The sequence below is a fragment of the Schistocerca cancellata genome, chromosome 5 (assembly GCF_023864275.1).
Source record: "Schistocerca cancellata isolate TAMUIC-IGC-003103 chromosome 5, iqSchCanc2.1, whole genome shotgun sequence".
Lineage (NCBI taxonomy): Eukaryota > Metazoa > Arthropoda > Insecta > Orthoptera > Acrididae > Schistocerca > Schistocerca cancellata.
The window spans coordinates 257570072-257588815 of NC_064630.1; positions in this window are offsets into that span (position 1 = coordinate 257570072).

Genomic DNA, 18744 nt, shown 5'->3' on the forward strand with positions numbered 1-18744 from the left:
CCTGAAAAATGGTTGTTACGTTACTGATATTTTGCCAAGACCGTTAATTGCCTTAAGGGACACAGAAAAAAATCTGTGCATGTAAATGTGGCGAGAATCTCACAACAAACAGTATTTATGACTACACTCTGAGCCAGCAGAAACTATTGGAACACAGACCATTTATTGGATTAAGGGACACATAAAAACGACAACGAAGAAAGCTTAGATATTGCTTTAAACACAGGAAGATACAAGCATTTACAGTAAGAAAAATAGCCATGGTGCGTAGCTATAAATCGGAATGGCATGCACAAATCAGTTGTGTCTACTTCAATTCTCCATAGGGCAGATGCAGGAAAATGGGTTAATATCACAAGGTCATAACCTCTAAACGAATGATCATGTAAATTCATTTACACGCTATTTTATGTGTGCTGCTGCGATGCAGATAACCGAATCAGTGCCTAAAATTTGCTCTGTAATACGCCTATGTAAGCATTGCACTGTCAGTAAAACAGACTTCCATGGAGGCAGTCCACATCCATTATTCCAACCTACTTAGTCCAACCTACAAGTGTCTCCGACTGTTGATCATACCACGTATTTTGTAGCAACACACATCACGATAATCCTAAAAGTGTAATGTACACACATAAAAAAAGTTTTGCATCACCCCAGTTCCCAGAACTCCTGACGATAGACGTTGACTGTGGATATCGTATCACAGACATAGTTCCTTTGACGGTTTAGAGATGTCACTAAACACGCCCAAAGATGTAAACAATCATGCGCGAGCAGCGCCTGTTAGCTGGAGGGGGTCCGACAGTCGGTCAGTTCCAGTCATTCTAACATGAACGAGGTACACGGCTTGTGTTGAATGTAGTTCAACCACGCCTAGACGGTCGATACCTTGGTTCGATCGTGTCCACATTGCTACTTTGTGCCAGGAAGGGCTCTCTACAAGGGAAGTGGTTGGTTGGTTGATTTGGGGGAAGGGACAAAACAGCAAGGTCATCGGTCCCGTCGAATTAGGGAAGGATGAAGAAGGACATCGGCTGTGCCCTTTCAAAGGAACCATTGCGGCATTTGCCTGAAGTGATTTAGGCAAATCACGGAAAATCTAAATCATGATGGCTGGCCTCGGGATTGAACCGTCGTCCTCCTGAATGCGAGTCCAGTGTGCTAACCACTGAGCCTCCTCTTTCGGTAAAGGAAGTGTCCAGGCAACTCGGAGTGAACCAAAGCGATGTTGTTCGGACATGGAGGAGACACAGAGTGACAGGAACTGTCGATGACATGCCTCGCTCAGGTTGCCCAAGGGTTACTACTGCAGTGGATGACCGCTAACTAGGGATTATGGCTCAGAGGAACCCTGACAGCAACGTCACCATGTTGAATAATGCTTTTCGTCCTGCCACAGGAAGACGAGTTACGACTCAAACTGTGCGCAGTGGTTGCATGATGCGCAACTTCACTCCAGACGTCCATGGCGAGATCCATCTTTGCAACCACGACACCATGCAGCGCGATACAGATGGGCCCAACAACATCCCGAATGGACCGCTCAGGATTGGCATCACGTTCTCTTCACCGATGAGTGTCGCATGTGCCTTCAACCGAACAATTGTCGGAGACGTCTTTGGAGGCAACCCGGTCAGGCTGAACGCCTTAGACACACTGTCCAGCGAGTGCAGCAAGGTTCCCTGCTGTTTTGGGGCGACATTACGCGGGGCCGACGTACGCCGCTGGTGGTCATAGAAGGCACCGTAACGGCTGTACGATACATGAATGCCATCCTCCGACCGACGGTGCAACCATATCGGCAGCATATTGGCGAGGCATTCGTTTCCATGGACAACAATTCGCGCCTCCATGGTGCACATCTTGTGAATAACTTCCTTCAAGATAACGACATCGCTTGACTTAAGTGGCCGGCATGTTCTCCAGACATGAACCTTATCGAACATGCCTGGGATAGATTAAAAAGTGTTTATGGATGACGTGACCCACCAACCACTCTGAGGGATCTACGCCGAATCGCCGTTGAGAGTGGGACAATCTGGATCAACAGTGTCTTGATGAACTTGTGGATAGTATGCCACAACGAATACACGCATGCATCAATGCAAGAGGACGTGCTACTGGGTATTAGAAGTACCGGTATGTACAGAAATCTAGACCACCATCTCTGAAGGTCTCGCTGTATGGTGATACAACATGCGATGTGTGGTTTTCATAAGCAATAAAAAGGGCAGAAATGATGTTAATGTTAATATCTATTCCAATTTTCTGTACAGTTTCCGGAACTCTCTGAACCGAGGTGATGCAAAACATTTGTGTGTGTGGGGGGGAGGGGAGGCAATTGTAGATTCCAAGGTATTTATTTATGTCGCCATACAGACATTAACACTGCGTGTTGACACCGTAACACAGATCTAGAAAAGACTGCGTTTCTGCTGCCATTGTTGCGAACGCATAAAAATGCATGCTTCCCAGTCGTTACTCTATAGGAAGTAGCAGAGAAGGCGAATGATTCGACTTTAAGACCACATACACGAAAATTGCAACAGGTAACCTCCAAGCCTGCTCGACAAACAGTACCTCCTTTACGCTTCAGGAAGCCAAGACAGCTGGGACTCACATTAGCATTATCAGAATTACTGTCGCTAGAATCGTCCTTATTCTTAACACTAATTTGCTTATGACGAAAAAAACTTTAATTTCACTGCGTGTGCGGATAACCCACGACCAAGCACTAAAGATTACAGTACGCCTTATAAACAAATGTGGTTGTAATTACACTGTTTTATAAGGAAGCAGCCTTAAGAAAAGACAACCACACCATTAAAAGAAATCTACAAGGAAGCAGACTGCCAGGGAAACAGTAATGTGATGGTAGACAGCGATAAGGCAGTTGGAATAAACCGCTTAACGTGGGTGACCCCCAGATATAAAGATATATAATACATTTATATGTCCAATCGTAAGTCAGGTAGTAAACGAAGTTATCAGTTACCACCTTATCGATTTTATAATGTGTCCGGACATGCGACTACGAGAAACTCTTACGTCTTCCTTGGATAAAGAAAGTGTATTACCAGGCTGGAGGCTGCAACATACAACTACAGAATGGATCGTGTGTTTGACACCGTGCAAGAATATTTAAGTGTGTTAGACGCTAACAAACAGTATTGACAATTTGCTCCAATGTTCTCCGTGCCAATCACGTCCGTGTGGTGTCAACTAAGTAATAACTTAGAGAACAGCTCCTGTGTGGTGGTTAACAACGTTCTGCTGTTTGTCTCCTGGGGTAATAAGAAAACGCGGGAAGTAACCGGTGTTCAAGTAACCATTCCTGACACACAAGACAGAGAAAAGCTTACAAATTATGTTCTGTCTGCTTATAATTTTAATTATCTACCTGTAAACTACGTGGAGATTCTTAACGCTGAATCCAACGAAGACAACATAAGAGAGAATCTTACAGTACCGATCATCTTACAGTGCTAGCCGTCGCTAGTTTTCGTTTCTAGTACTAAGTGTCAACACATACAAGAGAAAAGACACCATGATCCCACTAATGATACATCGGGAATTTTGTCCTGCGTTTAGTTATTTGTGAATTGTGAGCGTTTAATGTTGTTTGTGTGAGACGAGCGTGGATGAAGTTTGTTTCAATGTTGTGTTACGCGTCTATGAGGTGAGTGATTGGATTTATTTTTACCTTTATTTTAACCGTATTGTTTAAGGATACTGTAGCAGTAAAACTTTCCGGACATCGTGTATTAATTAATACGCAATCGGTATTGTTTTTACTGTGTGATCATCGCACAATTCCGCCGGCCTGTTGTCCTCCAATACTGACCAGTCAGAACTTTAGTGGAAAAATAATAATAACTCGTTCTCTTCACTTCCCACTGTAAAACGGCCAATAATAAGGGGAAAATGAGAGGAAAATGATCTGATGACAATATGAGGATGGCAATAAATGAAGTAATATAGGAGAAAAAGACAGCAAGGCAGACAACTGAATATTGCTATGACCCGAGGAGCACTTTAGGTGATCAAATAAAAGACCATGAGCAGCTAAAAGGAAGTCAGAAAGGAACTTGAATTTAGATCAAGCACTCGATAGAGAAATGGCATATGCATTTAACAGAGGAAAACAAATAAACAGTTCAGATAGGGACACAACAAACAGGAAGCATCAGAAGAAGCTGGAATTTGGAGGGAACACTCCGATAAAGAATGAGAGCTCAATATGTGTAATAGACTGTGAATAAAGTTTGGAGAAGAATAGGTACAATGCCCAAAATGTGGAGAGTGGGTGCATGGTGGTTGTGTAGACCAAGAAAGTACACTACTGGAAATGGAAAAAAGAACACATTGACACCGGTGTGTCAGACCCACCATACTTGCTCCGGACACTGCGAGAGGGCTGTACAAGCAATGATCACACGCACGGCACAGCGGACACACCAGGAACCGCGGTGTTGGCCGTCGAATGGCGCTAGCTGCGCAGCATTTGTGCACCGCCGCCGTCAGTGTCAGCCAGTTTGCCGTGGCATACGGAGCTCCATCGCAGTCTTTAACACTGGTAGCATGCCGCGACAGCGTGGACGTGAACCGTATGTGCAGTTGACGGACTTTGAGCGAGGGCGTATAGTGGGCATGCGGGAGGCCGGGTGGACGTACCGCCGAATTGCTCAACACGTGGGGCGTGAGGTCTCCACAGTACATCGATGTTGTCGCCAGTGGTCGGCGGAAGGTGCACGCGCCCGTCGACCTGGGACCGGACCGCAGCGACGCACGGACGCACGCCAAGACCGTAGGATCCTACGCAGTGCCGTAGGGGACCGCACCGCCACTTCCCAGCAAATTAGGGACACTGTTGCTCCTGGGGTATCGGCGAGAACCATTCGCAACCGTCTCCATGAAGCTGGGCTACGGTCCCGCACACCGTTAGGCCGTCTTCCGCTCACGCCCCAACATCGTGCAGCCCGCCTCCAGTGGTGTCGGGACAGGAGTGAATGGAGGGACGAATGGAGACGTGTCGTCTTCAGCGATGAGAGTCGCTTCTGCCTTGGTGCCAATGATGGTCGTATGCGTGTTTGGCGCCGTGCAGGTGAGCGCCACAATCAGGACTGCATACGACCGAGGCACACAGGGCCAACACCCGGCATCATGGTGTGGGGAGCGATCTCCTACACTGGCCGTACACCACTGGTGATCGTCGAGGGGACACTGAATAGTGCACGGTACATCCAAACCGTCATCGAACCCATCGTTCTACCATTCCTAGACCGGCAAGGGAACTTGCTGTTCCAACAGGACAATGCACGTCCGCATGTATCCCGTGCCACCCAACGTGCTCTAGAAGGTGTAAGTCAACTACCCTGGCCAGCAAGATCTCCGGATCTGTCCCCCATTGAGCATGTTTGGGACTGGATGAAGCGTCGTCTCACGCGGTCTGCACGTCCAGCACGAACGCTGGTCCAACTGAGGCGCCAGGTGGAAATGGCATGGCAAGCCGTTCCACAGGACTACATCCAGCATCTCTACGATCGTATCCATGGGAGAATAGCAGCCTGCATTGCTGCGAAAGGTGGATATACACTGTACTAGTGCCGACATTGTGCGTGCTCTGTTGCCTGTGTCTATGTGCCTGTGGTTCTGTCAGTGTGATCATGTGATGTATCTGACCCCAGGAATGTGTCAATAAAGTTTCCCCTTCCTGGGACAATGAATTCACGGTGTTCTTATTTCAATTTCCAAGAGTGTATATTTATATTAAAAATGAAGAACTTCCTCCAGCTGTATTTAAGATGTCGATTTTATTTTGGCAACTAGTTTCAACGTTGTAGCAACGTCATCTTCAGACCCATACACTTGTTTACGTCAACTGCCTGCGGCTGATACTAGAAGCCAATGGTGAGATATGGACCTGCTCCGTGTGGAAGGTGGGTAGACACTAGTTTAGATCTCAACTTCAGACTAGTGTCTACCCACCTACCACATGGAGCACGTCCATATCTCACCACTGACTTCTAGTGTCAGCCGCACGCAGTTGACGTCAACAAGTGTATGGGCCTGAAAATGACGTTGTTACAACGTTGAAACTAGTTGCCAAAATAAAATCGACACCTTAAATACAGCTGGAGGAATTTCTTCATTTTCAATATAAATTTATACCAGCTGACGTCCCACTGTCATCCATTTAAACTATGGATGTACGAAGAAAGTATATAGTTCTTTATTTGTGATTATTGTAAGAAGTGAATAATGATTTTCGAAATTACTGAATTTTTTTCATGTAATTATGTTTTAGGCGACTTGCCTACAACAAATAATTTCATAGCCGTCCGGTATAATGAGTTAACGAAAAAATATTTATTCGCAAAAGAACTCACAATGAGAAGAATCTAAAAAAACAACAGAGAAGTAACAAAAACAAGGAGACTCTATAGTCTTACGGCAAAGATAAAAAACAACACATAACCAAAAAAAAAAGAAAACTCTCGCGCACTTTTGATATCACTTTGCACCAGACATGAAAAATATCACTGCCACAATGTGTTTAATGATTTTCTTTACTTATGTAATGTTTGTCGTCAACAAAGCCTGAAAATCATCCTATAGAGGACTGAGCAGTACTGGAAGACAGTTATTGTACTGACTGAAAAACCAGCTGTTTTTATTCTGCTTGACGTGTCACTTCTGTAACGTTTCAGGGAATAATACACGTACGTCCATAATGCATTAAGCGCATTAGTTTATGTACCAGATTACTGTATTATATTACTAAATATTTAAATATTTCATATTTCACAAGACAAAAGGTTAGGGTGGCCGGTACAGTAGGACTCTCCCCTATGTATTACACAAAACTGCTGCACTCAAGCAGGGGAAACATTATTCTCTCAATCGAGGACATTGTTCTCCACAATACCGTCACATACAGATATTGGCGAGTAGCGAATGTTACCTGCAAACTATGTTATCCCACAGTTCCAAAGAAAAAGAGTAAGTGTATTACACAGACTTAAACTATTCCCCATTACAGAAATCATACCTTTACGTGCAGTTACTATGGTGTGTGTACGGAAAAGAAAACTGGAAATGGAAGAGTTTGAAGTCAAATACGAAAAATGGAGTATATGGCGAAGATAACTGCCATAAAGGAAGAATATAAACTGCAACTTGAAAAAGAAAAAGCTACTGCAGTTGTGCAGACAAGGCTTGCATTTTGCTTTAAACACAGTGTATGGCAAAATTTGGCAACGAGTAGGGAATATAAAAACCTGAATTTATTGTTAATAGCACTGGTAACTGATCGCATGTTGGAGTCCTAGCCCAGAATGATGGTTCGGAGTATGTTTACTACATTAACGGACACACGAGAAAATCTGTTGATAAATCTCCATTCCTAGATCTGCTTACATCTGCTTACAAAGGATAGATACATTGTACCTAAATGTGCCGTAGTGGATATTGTACACCTAGCAACGGAATAACCATTTCCAGAGGTAACGGAATACCAACATCTAATGGCGAGTCATTTGAAAAAGTTGTAAACATAAAGTTCTACAAGGAACTGCCAAAAGAATGCGCAACAGGAAAACTGATAGAGTACTCTCATCAAGATGCAGTGTTGCTGGATTTTAGTGCGGGTCGTTTACGAGGTATAGTACTTAGAAAAGTTTCCATACCGACACATGTTGGTGACATTCTACATGCATAGTCGCTAGGTACAGCGTTGTTATGTTTTCTCGCAGTGTGCTTGTGTGTTCCTTGAGTGCACTACATCATGCTAGACAATATAGGCAGACGGTCATGAGGGAACGATGGGATTTACCAATGCAGAAAAAGCTGACGTGCTAATGGTGTATGGAGAGTGAAGGAAGAATGCAGTTCGTTCTTGTACAGTTATCGGCAAGGTATGCCGAAAGATGGCCAGCATCTCGGCAATGGTTTGTCAACATCTTCAACAAGTTACGTGAGAGTTGTAGTGTAACGTCTAGATAACGTAAGAGAAGGAAACAAGTGATGGCAGAAGAGGGAAAGATTAATGTTCTTGCTGCTGTTGCAGTTGATCCGCACGTTAGCTCCTGCAAAATCCCGTGTAGAAGTGGTATTAGTCAGGCAAGTGTCCTATGCATTCCCCATCGGTGTAGCTACCACCCCCATCAACTATCTCCATCAACAGCTGCATGGGAACAATTATGATAATTTTGTTAACTTATGTACATGAGCATTAAGGCAAGATACTTCAGATGTATCGTGAATCTTGTTTAGTGGTGAACCACATTTACCAGTCATAGCCACGTAAACTGCAGAAACATGCACTATTGAACTGTTGACAGTCCCCATGGCTTCGTCAAGTGGAACGTCAGCGTCCATGGAGTGCAAACGTGTGATGTAGGAAAGTGAATCATCAGCACGTAGGCTCATATTTCACAGACAGAACACTTAAAGTGCACGAGTATCTCAGCTTCCTAACAGACCATGGATGTTAGATGACGTTCCTCTGCAGACTAGGAGGAACCTGTGGTTGCAGCATGATGGCTGACAGTCTATAGTGCTCGAAGTACTACAAGCACGTCTTCACAGATGGTTTCCAAATCATTGGATTGGACCAGAGGACCTGCACCTTGGCCAGTACATTCTTTGGTTTTGACTCCTGTAGACTTTTTTCTGTAAGGAATGCTGAAAGACACGGTCTACAAAGATGCACCAACTTCATCTGATGATATGCATGACGTATTGCTGCAGCCTACTGTGACATCTCTGCTGAAATGCTAGCACGTGTACAGCAGCCATTGAGTACCAGACTGCAAGAGTGTGACATTCTAAATTGGCCTACTTTTAGATTGTTAATGTCAATAGCCATTTTTCCACTTAAAGATGTACTTTTGCACAAAAACGCACTTTCTAAGTATTATCACAATCTGTTTATCGGCTAACAATATGAGCTCATGACTACCAATCCATTCAGAGAAAACCACACGTCAATAGAACTTTCCCTTTCCGCAATATTTGCGGTGCAAGTTTTAGGTGATTCACCCTGCATGTACTTTAAGGGTGTGTGTGGTAAGTAGGGCTAATTAATTGCATTCAATCTGTCTATTTGCCTGCCGCTACAAGCCTGGTCAGGGTAGGTTTACAACATCAAATTTTGAAGCCTAACTCCTAAAAAACATTTAAAAAATCAACTCTTACTAGCCGCTGCAGTCTAACTTTGGGGCACATAATTTGGAATATTGAGGCACTTACATCTACATCTACATGTATACTCCGTAAACCATCTGACGGTGTGTGGCGGAGGGTACCTTAGGTACCTCTATCGGTTCTCCCTTCTATTCCAGTCTCCTTGTTCGTGGAAAGAAAGATTGTCGGTATGCCGCTGTGTGGGCTGTAATCTCTCTGATTTTATCCTCATGGTCTCTTCGCGAGATATACGTAGGAGGGAACAATATAATGCTTGATCCTCGGTGAATGTATGTTCTCGAAATTTCAAAAAAAAGCCCGTACCGAGCAACTGAGCATCTCTCTTGCAGAGTCTTCCACTGGAGTCTATCATCCTCGCAACGCTTTCGCGATTACTAAATGATCCTGTAACGAAGCGCGCTGCTCTCCGTTGGGTCTTCTCTATCTCTTCTATCAACTTATCTGGTACGGATCCCACACCGGTGAGCAGTATTTAAGCAGTGGGCGAACAAGTGTACTGTAACCTACTTCCTTTGTTTTCGGACGGCATTTCATTAAGATTCTTCCAATGAATCTCAGTCTGGCGTCTGCTTTACCGACGATTAATTTTATACGGTCATTCCATTTTAGATAACTCCTAATGCCTACTCCCAGATAATTCATGGAATTAGCTACTTCCAGATGCTGACCTGCTATATTGTAGTTAAATGATAAAGGATCTTTCTTTCTATGTATTCGCAGCACATTGCACTTGTCTACATTGAGATTCAATTGCCATTCCCTGTACCATGCGTCAATTCGTTGCAGATCATCCTGTATTTCAGTAAAATTTTCCATTGTTACTACCTCTTGATATACTACAGCATCATCCGCAAAAAGCCTTAGTGAACTTCTGATGTTATCCACAAGGTCATTCATATATACTGTGAATAGCAACGGTCCTACAACACTCCCCTGCGACACACCTGAAATCACTCTTACTTCGGAAGACTTCTCTCCATTGAGAATAACATGCAGCGTTCTGTTATCTAGGAACTCTTCAATCAAATCAGACAATTGGTCTGATAGTCCATATGCTCTTACTTTGTTCATTAAACGACTGTGGGGAACTGTATCAAACGCCTTGCGGAAGTCACGAAACACGGCATCTACCTGGGAACCCGTGTCTATGGCCCTCTCAGTCTCGTGGACGAATAGCGCAAGCTGGGTTTAACACTATCATCTTTTTCGAAACCCATGCTGATTCCTACAGAGTAGGATTATACTCGAACATAATACGTGTTCCAAAATTACACAATTGATCGACGTAAGAGATATAGGTCTATAATTCTGGACATCTGTTCGACGTCCCTTCTTGAAAACGGGGATGACCTGTGCCCTTTTCCAATCTTTTGGAACGCTACGTTCTTCTAGAGACCTAAGGTACACCGCTGCAAGAAGGGGGGCAAGTTCCTCCGCGTACTCTGTGTAAAATCGAACTGGTATCCCATCAGTTCCAGCGGCCTTTCCTCTTCTGAGCGATTTTAATTGTTCTTCTATCCCTTTGTCACCTATTTTTGTATCTACCATTTTTTCATCTGTGCGACAGTCTAGAGAAGGAACTACAGTGCAGTCTTCCTCTGTGAAACAACTTTGGAAAAAGACATTTAGTATTTCGGCCTTTAGTCTGTCATCCTCTGTTTCAGTACCATTTTGGTCACAGAGTGTCTAGACATATTGTTTTGATCCCTCTACAGCTTTGACATAAATCTTAGGATTTTCTGCCAAGTCAGTACATAGAACTTTACTTTCGAATTCGTTGAACGCCTCTCGCATAGCCCTCCTCACACTACATTTCGCTTCGTGTAGTTTTTGTTTGTCTGCAAGGCTTTGGCTATGTTTATGTTTGCTGTGAAGTTCCCTTCGCTTCCGTAGCAGTTTTATAACTCGATTGTTGTACCACAGTGGGTCTTTTCCATTTCTTACGATCTTGCTTGGCGCATACTCATCTAAAGCATATTGTACGATGGTTTTGTCCACTGATCCTCAACACTATCTGTACTTGAGATAGAACTTTTGTGTTGAGCCGCCAAATTCTCTGAAATCTGCTTTTGTCACTTTTGCTAAACATAAAAATCTTCCTACCTTTTTTAATAATTCTATTTACGGCTAAAATCACCGGTGCTGTAAATGCTTTATGATCGCTGATTCCCTGTTCTGCGTTAACTGTTTCAAATAGTTCGGGTCTGTTTGTCACCAGAAGGTCTAATACGTTATCGCCTCGAGTCGGTTCTCTGTTTAGCTGCTCAAGGTAGTTTTCAGATAACGCACTTAAAAAAATTTCACTGGATTCTTTGTCCCTGGCACCCGTTATAAACGTTTGAGTCTCCTAGTCTATATGTGGTAAATTAAAATCTCCACCCAGAATTATAACATGGTTAGGAAATCTACTCGAAATATTTTGCAAATTTTCCTTCAGTTGTTCTGCGACAACAGCTGCTGAGCCAGCAGGCCTATAGAGACATCCTATTACTATGTTTGAACCTGCTTTAACCGTGACCTTCACCCAAATCATTTCACATTTCGGATCTCCGTCAATTTACTTCGATACTATTGCACTTTTTATCGCTATAAAAACGCCTCCCCCTTCACTGTCCAGCCTGTCTCTGCGGTATACATTCCAATCTGAGTTTAGAATTTCATTATTGTTTACATCTGGTTTCAGCCAACTTTCCGTGCGTAGTACCATGTGGGCATTGTGACCGTTTATTAATGAGAGCAGTTCTTGGACGTTTCTATAGACGCTCCTGCGGTTTACTAATACCACATTAATATTGTCATTCCCTGTTGCGTTTTGCCTACTGCTACCTTGTCGCGTCTCAGGAAGCGTCTTGTTGGGCCTAGGGACGGAATTCTCTAATCTAAAAAAACCACATGTGCACTCCACACGTAGTCCGCTACCCTTGTAGCCGCTTCCTGCGTGTAGTGCACGCCTGACCTATTCAGAGGGACCCTACATTTCTCCACCCGATAGCGGAAGTCGAGAAATTTGCACCCCAAATCTCTGCAGAATCGTCTTAGCCTTTGGTTTAAGCCTTCCACTCTGTTCCAAACCAGAGGACCGCGATCGGTTCTGAGAACGACACTACAAATAGCTCAGATTCCACCCCGCGAGCGAGGCTTTCCGCCTTCACTTATTTGATGAATATATGCATATGTGGAAATTAATTCCCGTTTCCTTTTACGCTGCCGATGTGTTTAAGGCCACTTTAATCAATATGAGTCTTACTACGTTCTTGTCTTCTTATATTAACCTCAACCAGCAATGTAGACATTGTACGTTTGGTCTGCCTCGGAAATATTTTATTTGAGGATGTGTTGAGAGTAGATTTTATTAGTTATACTCAGTCTCTCTGTTTCACTGCTTATCTAACACTTATTTTTCAGCTGTTATAAGCTTGGTCAGAGTATCTTTATGACATCAAAGTTTTAGGTCCAACTGCCACTAAGCGATGAAATCTACTATTAGCGTACATACTTCATAACCATTATGGTACATACTTCAGAACTGTGGGTACTAATTTTGCAAATATGTGTATATGTGGAAATTAACTTGTGCTTTCTTTTACAGTGACGACTTTTTTGCAGTATTGTGTCATTAAAAAGCATTTTTCAGGTATTAAGCTCAACTAGGAATGTAAACGTCGCACTTTTCCATACTGATGACGCGTTTTGTAGGCATTTTAGAATTTTTTCAACATCTTAGATGCACAAAATAATTTACAGTTATTGCATTTTTAAGTTACAGTATCTTAGATGCAGAAAATAATTAATTTACATTTGCTGCATTTTTAAATTGCAATATTCCGACATTTCGTTAAGTGATTTGAGTCTTACAGTGTTTTTTATGTATTAACCTCAACTCAGCGCCATTATACTTCGTTTAAACTCTGCACTTTTTATGCTGCTGAAGTATTTTGCAGGCATTTTAGGACACTGCAACATCTTAGCTGTGGAAAATAATTAACAACACTGTTGTGTTTTTTTACTGTAAAACCATCTGTTGATAACAGTGAGAACTACTTATTCATGGTACAACCACCCACCTAGGAACGATTTTAACGGTGGAGCTATATGTTGATATGGTACAGAATCAAACTAAGGTCGATTTTTCAGTGCTGTCATCTGCTGGTGGCGCTAAACACTCGTTTTGTATAGTGCAGCAATCTGCTGGTGACAGGAGCAAGTAGGATGTGATAGTAGGCTTGCTTTTATTTATGTTTTCAGAGCTTGTGGGATAGCATTTAAGGTAAAAACCTGATTTTCAGCCAATAAGAATTCCTGTTTTGTTATTTATATTTTGTAATCGAATGTTGGTTTTATTTATTTATAGAGAAATACGCTGTATAATCATTCCAATATTCTATGCCGATGATACATAGCTTCAAATCAAAGTTACCAATGTGACAGTTGGAGAGTCAGTCCTTAAACGAATTTTGGAAATCAGTAATGTATACAAAGTTGTTGAATTTTTTGACAGTTCAGTTACTTTATCATACACTCCTGGAAATTGAAATAAGAACACCGTGAATCATTGTCCCAGGAAGGGGAAACTTTATTGACACATTCCTGGGGTCAGATACATCACATGATCACACTGACAGAACCACAGGCACATAGACACAGGCAACAGAGCACGCACAATGTCGGCACTAGTACAGCAATGCAGGCTGCTATTCTCCCATGGAGACGATCGTAGAGATGCTGGATGTAGTCCTGTGGAACGGATTGCCATGCCATTTCCACCTGGCGCCTCAGTTGGACCAGCGTTCGTGCTGGACGTGCAGACCGCGTGAGACGACGCTTCATCCAGTCCCAAACATGCTCAATGGGGGACAGATCCGGAGATCTTGCTGGCCAGGGTAGTTGACTTACACCTTCTAGAGCACGTTGGGTGGCACGGGATACATGCGGACGTGCATTGTCCTGTTGGAACAGCAAGTTCCCTTGCCGGTCTAGGAATGGTAGAACGATGGGTTCGATGACGGTTTGGATGTACCGTGCACTATTCAGTGTCCCCTCGACGATCACCAGTGGTGTACGGCCAGTGTAGGAGATCGCTCCCCACACCATGATGCCGGGTGTTGGCCCTGTGTGCCTCGGTCGTATGCAGTCCTGATTGTGGCACCCACCTGCACGGCGCCAAACACGCATACGACCATCATTGGCACCAAGGCAGAAGCGACTTTCATCGCTGAAGACGACACGTCTCCATTCGTCCCTCCATTCACGCCTGTCGCGACACCACTGGAGGCGGGCTGCACGATGTTGGGGCGTGAGCGGAAGACGGCCTAACGGTGTGCGGGACCGTAGCCCAGCTTCATGGAGACGGTTGCGAATGGTCCTCGCCGATACCCCAGGAGCAACAGTGTCCCTAATTTGCTGGGAAGTGGCGGTGCGGTCCCCTACGGCACTGCGTAGGATCCTACGGTCTTGGCGTGTATCCGTGCGTCGCTGCGGTCCGGTCCCAGGTCGACGGGCACATGCACCTTCCGCCGACCACTGGCGACAACATCGATGTACTGTGGAGACCTCACGCCCTACGTGTTGAGCAATTCGGCGGTACGTCCACCCGGCCTCCCGCATGCCCACTATACGCCCTCGCTCAAAGTCCGTCAACTGCACATACGGTTCACGTCCACGCTGTCGCGGCATGCTACCAGTGTTAAAGACTGCGATGGAGCTCCGTATGCCACGGCAAACTGGCTGACATTGACGGCGGCGGTGCACAAATGCTGCGCAGCTAGCGCCATTCGACGGCCAACACCGCGGTTCCTGGTGTGTCCGCTGTGCCGTGCGTGTAATCATTGCTTGTACAGCCCTCTCGCAGTGTCCGGAGCAAGTATGGTGGGTCTGACACAGCGGTGTCAATGTGTTCTTTTTTCCATTTCCAGGAGTGTATTTGGCTGTAGAGAAGGGTGGGAGTTGCATGGGCTTGGGAGTGCTTCATGTAAAATTTGTGTAAATGCAGGCAGGGTGGGGGGTGTGACACGACCCTCCTCTCCCATCCTCCATTCCCTCCATTACCTCAGTAACTGGCGGGATGTTATAATCCTGGCATGACCTTGGAGCTGCTGTCAACGAACTATGACATGGAGAATTGTCTCGGCTATCATATGATAGCAGGGATAAAGTGCTGACAGATAATTCGTGAGCCCATTTGGCCAGAACCCACAGTTCCCTACCACCCATAACAAACAACACGTCGAACGAAGAACAAACTCTATACACTTTCGTTGCGCTGGATAATTTACCATACTAAAGTGGTTCCATCTGGAAGCCGAAAACAAGATAAAGCGTCTGTACCATTGAACTGTTTGTCATCAGAGACCATTCTGCAATTTCTCGTGGTTTCTATCTGAAACTCCGTCCATGTTAGTGACTTCCAACCTTTCCCCTTCTTACTTTTCCTTTTTCCCCTTTCCCACTCCGTTTCTTTTCCCCTCTCTCATCTTTCTGCCCGTCACTTATCTGCATACCGACCACAATAACCACTAGACGCTGACAACGTCAATTTTTAGATAAGCTGTAACGGAAAAAAATTTATTTTGTGCAAATAAAACTTACCTTAAAGTGATACGTTCCATATCATTACGAAATGTCGTATTCATAATCTATGGAACAAGGATTAATGTATGTATGTACAAAATATCTGGCAGGGTTAGCCACAAATCAGAACATTGCTCGGAAATCCTAAAAATTAGAATAAAAGAAACTTAGTTCAGCTACATCGGCATATGCAATATTTCTGTTACAGCTGATTCTTTGAGGAACAGCTCTCATAGGGACAGTATCACTCAGAACACTGAAGTGTGCTGTATGTGTTATATCTGGTGCTAATTTTAGAACATCCTATATAGCTCAATTAAAAAACTGCAAACAAATGCTGTGCAATCCATACATTCATTAATATCCTTTCTTGTTACAAGTTTTTCTCTTTTCTCAGAACATATTGCGAAGGTTGAATATAATATGTACAAGTATTCCAAAAACTTAACGTAATTCGGAAAGGAGTTATGTACTTTGGTGGAGTTTACTACTGAAAGCAAAAATTTCTGTTTGACAACTTCATTCGTTCCAGTGAGGAATATTTTGGCAGAAACTCTTAAACTCAATGTTTTAGGTTATATAACAAATAATATTAGCAGTGTAATGTAATAATAGATATGTAGATTATAATACGATGTGTGTGCCGCTAAAACTCAGAAACGAGTTTCAGTACGATCAAGGGAGTTACATGGTGTGTTAGCCCCCTATATCCGATCCATGAAGAAGGTTCTCGTTTTTATCTGAAGGGTGTGCTTTTGAAGATATAAAGGTTTGGAAGTTTCACCTCGGGAAATTTCTAGAACATTCAAAAGTATTCGAGAACGTTCCAGAGTGTTCGAGATCATTCCACAACAATCCAGAATGTCCTGGAATGTTCCACAATGATACCTGATGTTGTGGAGTGTTGGGAAATAGTCTGGAACATTCGGGAGATTCTAGAATGTTCTGGAACATCTCGCAACGTCCTAGATCATTGTGGAAAATTCCAGAACACTCTGGAATGTTGTGGAACGTTCTGAAACATTGCACATCATTCGAAGCCGACCATTGGAAGCCGACCATTCGAAGCCATCCATTCGAAGCCGACAATCCGAAACCTTTTCCGTATGTTCTGGAATTCGCCGCTGATAGGGGAATAAAAACAAGACCGGTCGGGGGTTCGAACGTCAGTGACGAAGGGAGGAACCATAAAAGTAGTGCAGTGAGTGATTAAAAACAAACAGTGAACTGTGAGCAGTCAAACTATCACCGTGATTGAATATAAATCGAAAATAAAGTATGAAAAGTATGTATGTTGTACTTAGTGCATTTGTTAATAAAAAGTTGATTTGCTTTATATTTTAGGCAATGCCCAAACGTAAAAAAGGAGATCTTGCCAGTTTTGAAGAAAAACGGTGGAAAAAAACAACGAAAAACCGAAACAGACGAAGAGCACGAAGCACGTTTAAGTTTCCAACGAAGGACACTGAGCACCGTGAGAAGCAGAGAAACCAAAAAACAACGAAATGAATGGACTGAAGAATCAAAAATTTCCCAAATTCTTATAATAAAAGACTGCGAACTCAAGCCAGCTATGAAAATATCACCCTACGAGAAGTGTGGCCGAGGACAACTAAACAGTACAACCTAACAAATGAAACACTCTACTATGATCCGACAAAAGAGTATAACAAAAATAAACACGTCGAAATCGGAAAAATGGATAACATCTGCCAATTCTGGAACGTGAAAAAACCTCAGTAGGGGAACACAAAGATTCCGTTTCATGAACGTACAAATTAGATTACCATTACTACAAACACCTCTGCAGGTATTTTTACATTACATGACCAGGGGAACTCCAGAATGAAACCACTTTCTACAAAATATAAAAGCGCACCACGTCTGCTTCTAAAAGACTTCTTTTGGTGTCACTTCGATCAGCACTAGCAGAGATGAAATCGATTGTGTTTTTTTCCTCCAAAGACAAATCTATCTCAACATGGGATTATTACTGCCACTACACAAGGAAGACCATACATTTCTGCTAGTATATTTCAGCGGACATTAAGAAATTGAGACAAATAGTAGTCCAAGGTGTTCAGAGGATCTTACCTGGATACAATTAACTGATTCACATATTTAAAACAGCACTAAAACAAATGATTTCTGATGACTATCAAGTTATAATTCGAGCTGACAAAAGACCACATGGAGAACACGAACGTCGATTTAATGAACCTCAGATAGATGAAATTGCCATCATAATTATGTACAATGAAACCAAAAGCCGCGACATAACTGTACAATGAAGAAGAGAAGGACTGCAATGATTGCCGAAACACACCGTTCATATGATGCCCTCCAATATCCATTAATATTTCTGCACCGATAGGACGGATATGATTTTAATGAGAAACAAATGTAACCTGAAACAGGAGTAGAAATAGACAAAAAAGCCACTTTAAGGAGTTCTACGCTTACTGCTTTACGATCAGAGACAGTGAAACATACACTCGCATTCTCGACACTCCCCGCTTATTCTAACAATTCATGGAGGGTATTTATGCAAAAATAGAAGCGGAACGGATGCTTTACATAAGACTGAATCAGGGAAAACTACGCACAGAAGAATACATCCAGTTTCGAGACGCGTGACGCTAAAACTCAGACATGACTCCCAGTACGATCAAGGTGTGGGGTGGCCCTCTATCCCCCACCCATGAAGAAGATTTCCGTTTTTACCTGAAGGGCGTGCTTTTGAAGATATAAGGGATGGGAAGCTTCGTATTCTAGAAATTTCTAGAGCATTCAAGAGCATTCGAAAGCATTCCACAACATTCCAGAATGTTCCGAAATGATCCACGATATTCCAGAATCATACAGATGAAAGAAAACGGAGGTAAATCAAAACAATACAGATTCCATAACACTGACAAAACTTTGAAAGAAACTACAGGAACACAACACTAACATCACAAGGGCAGA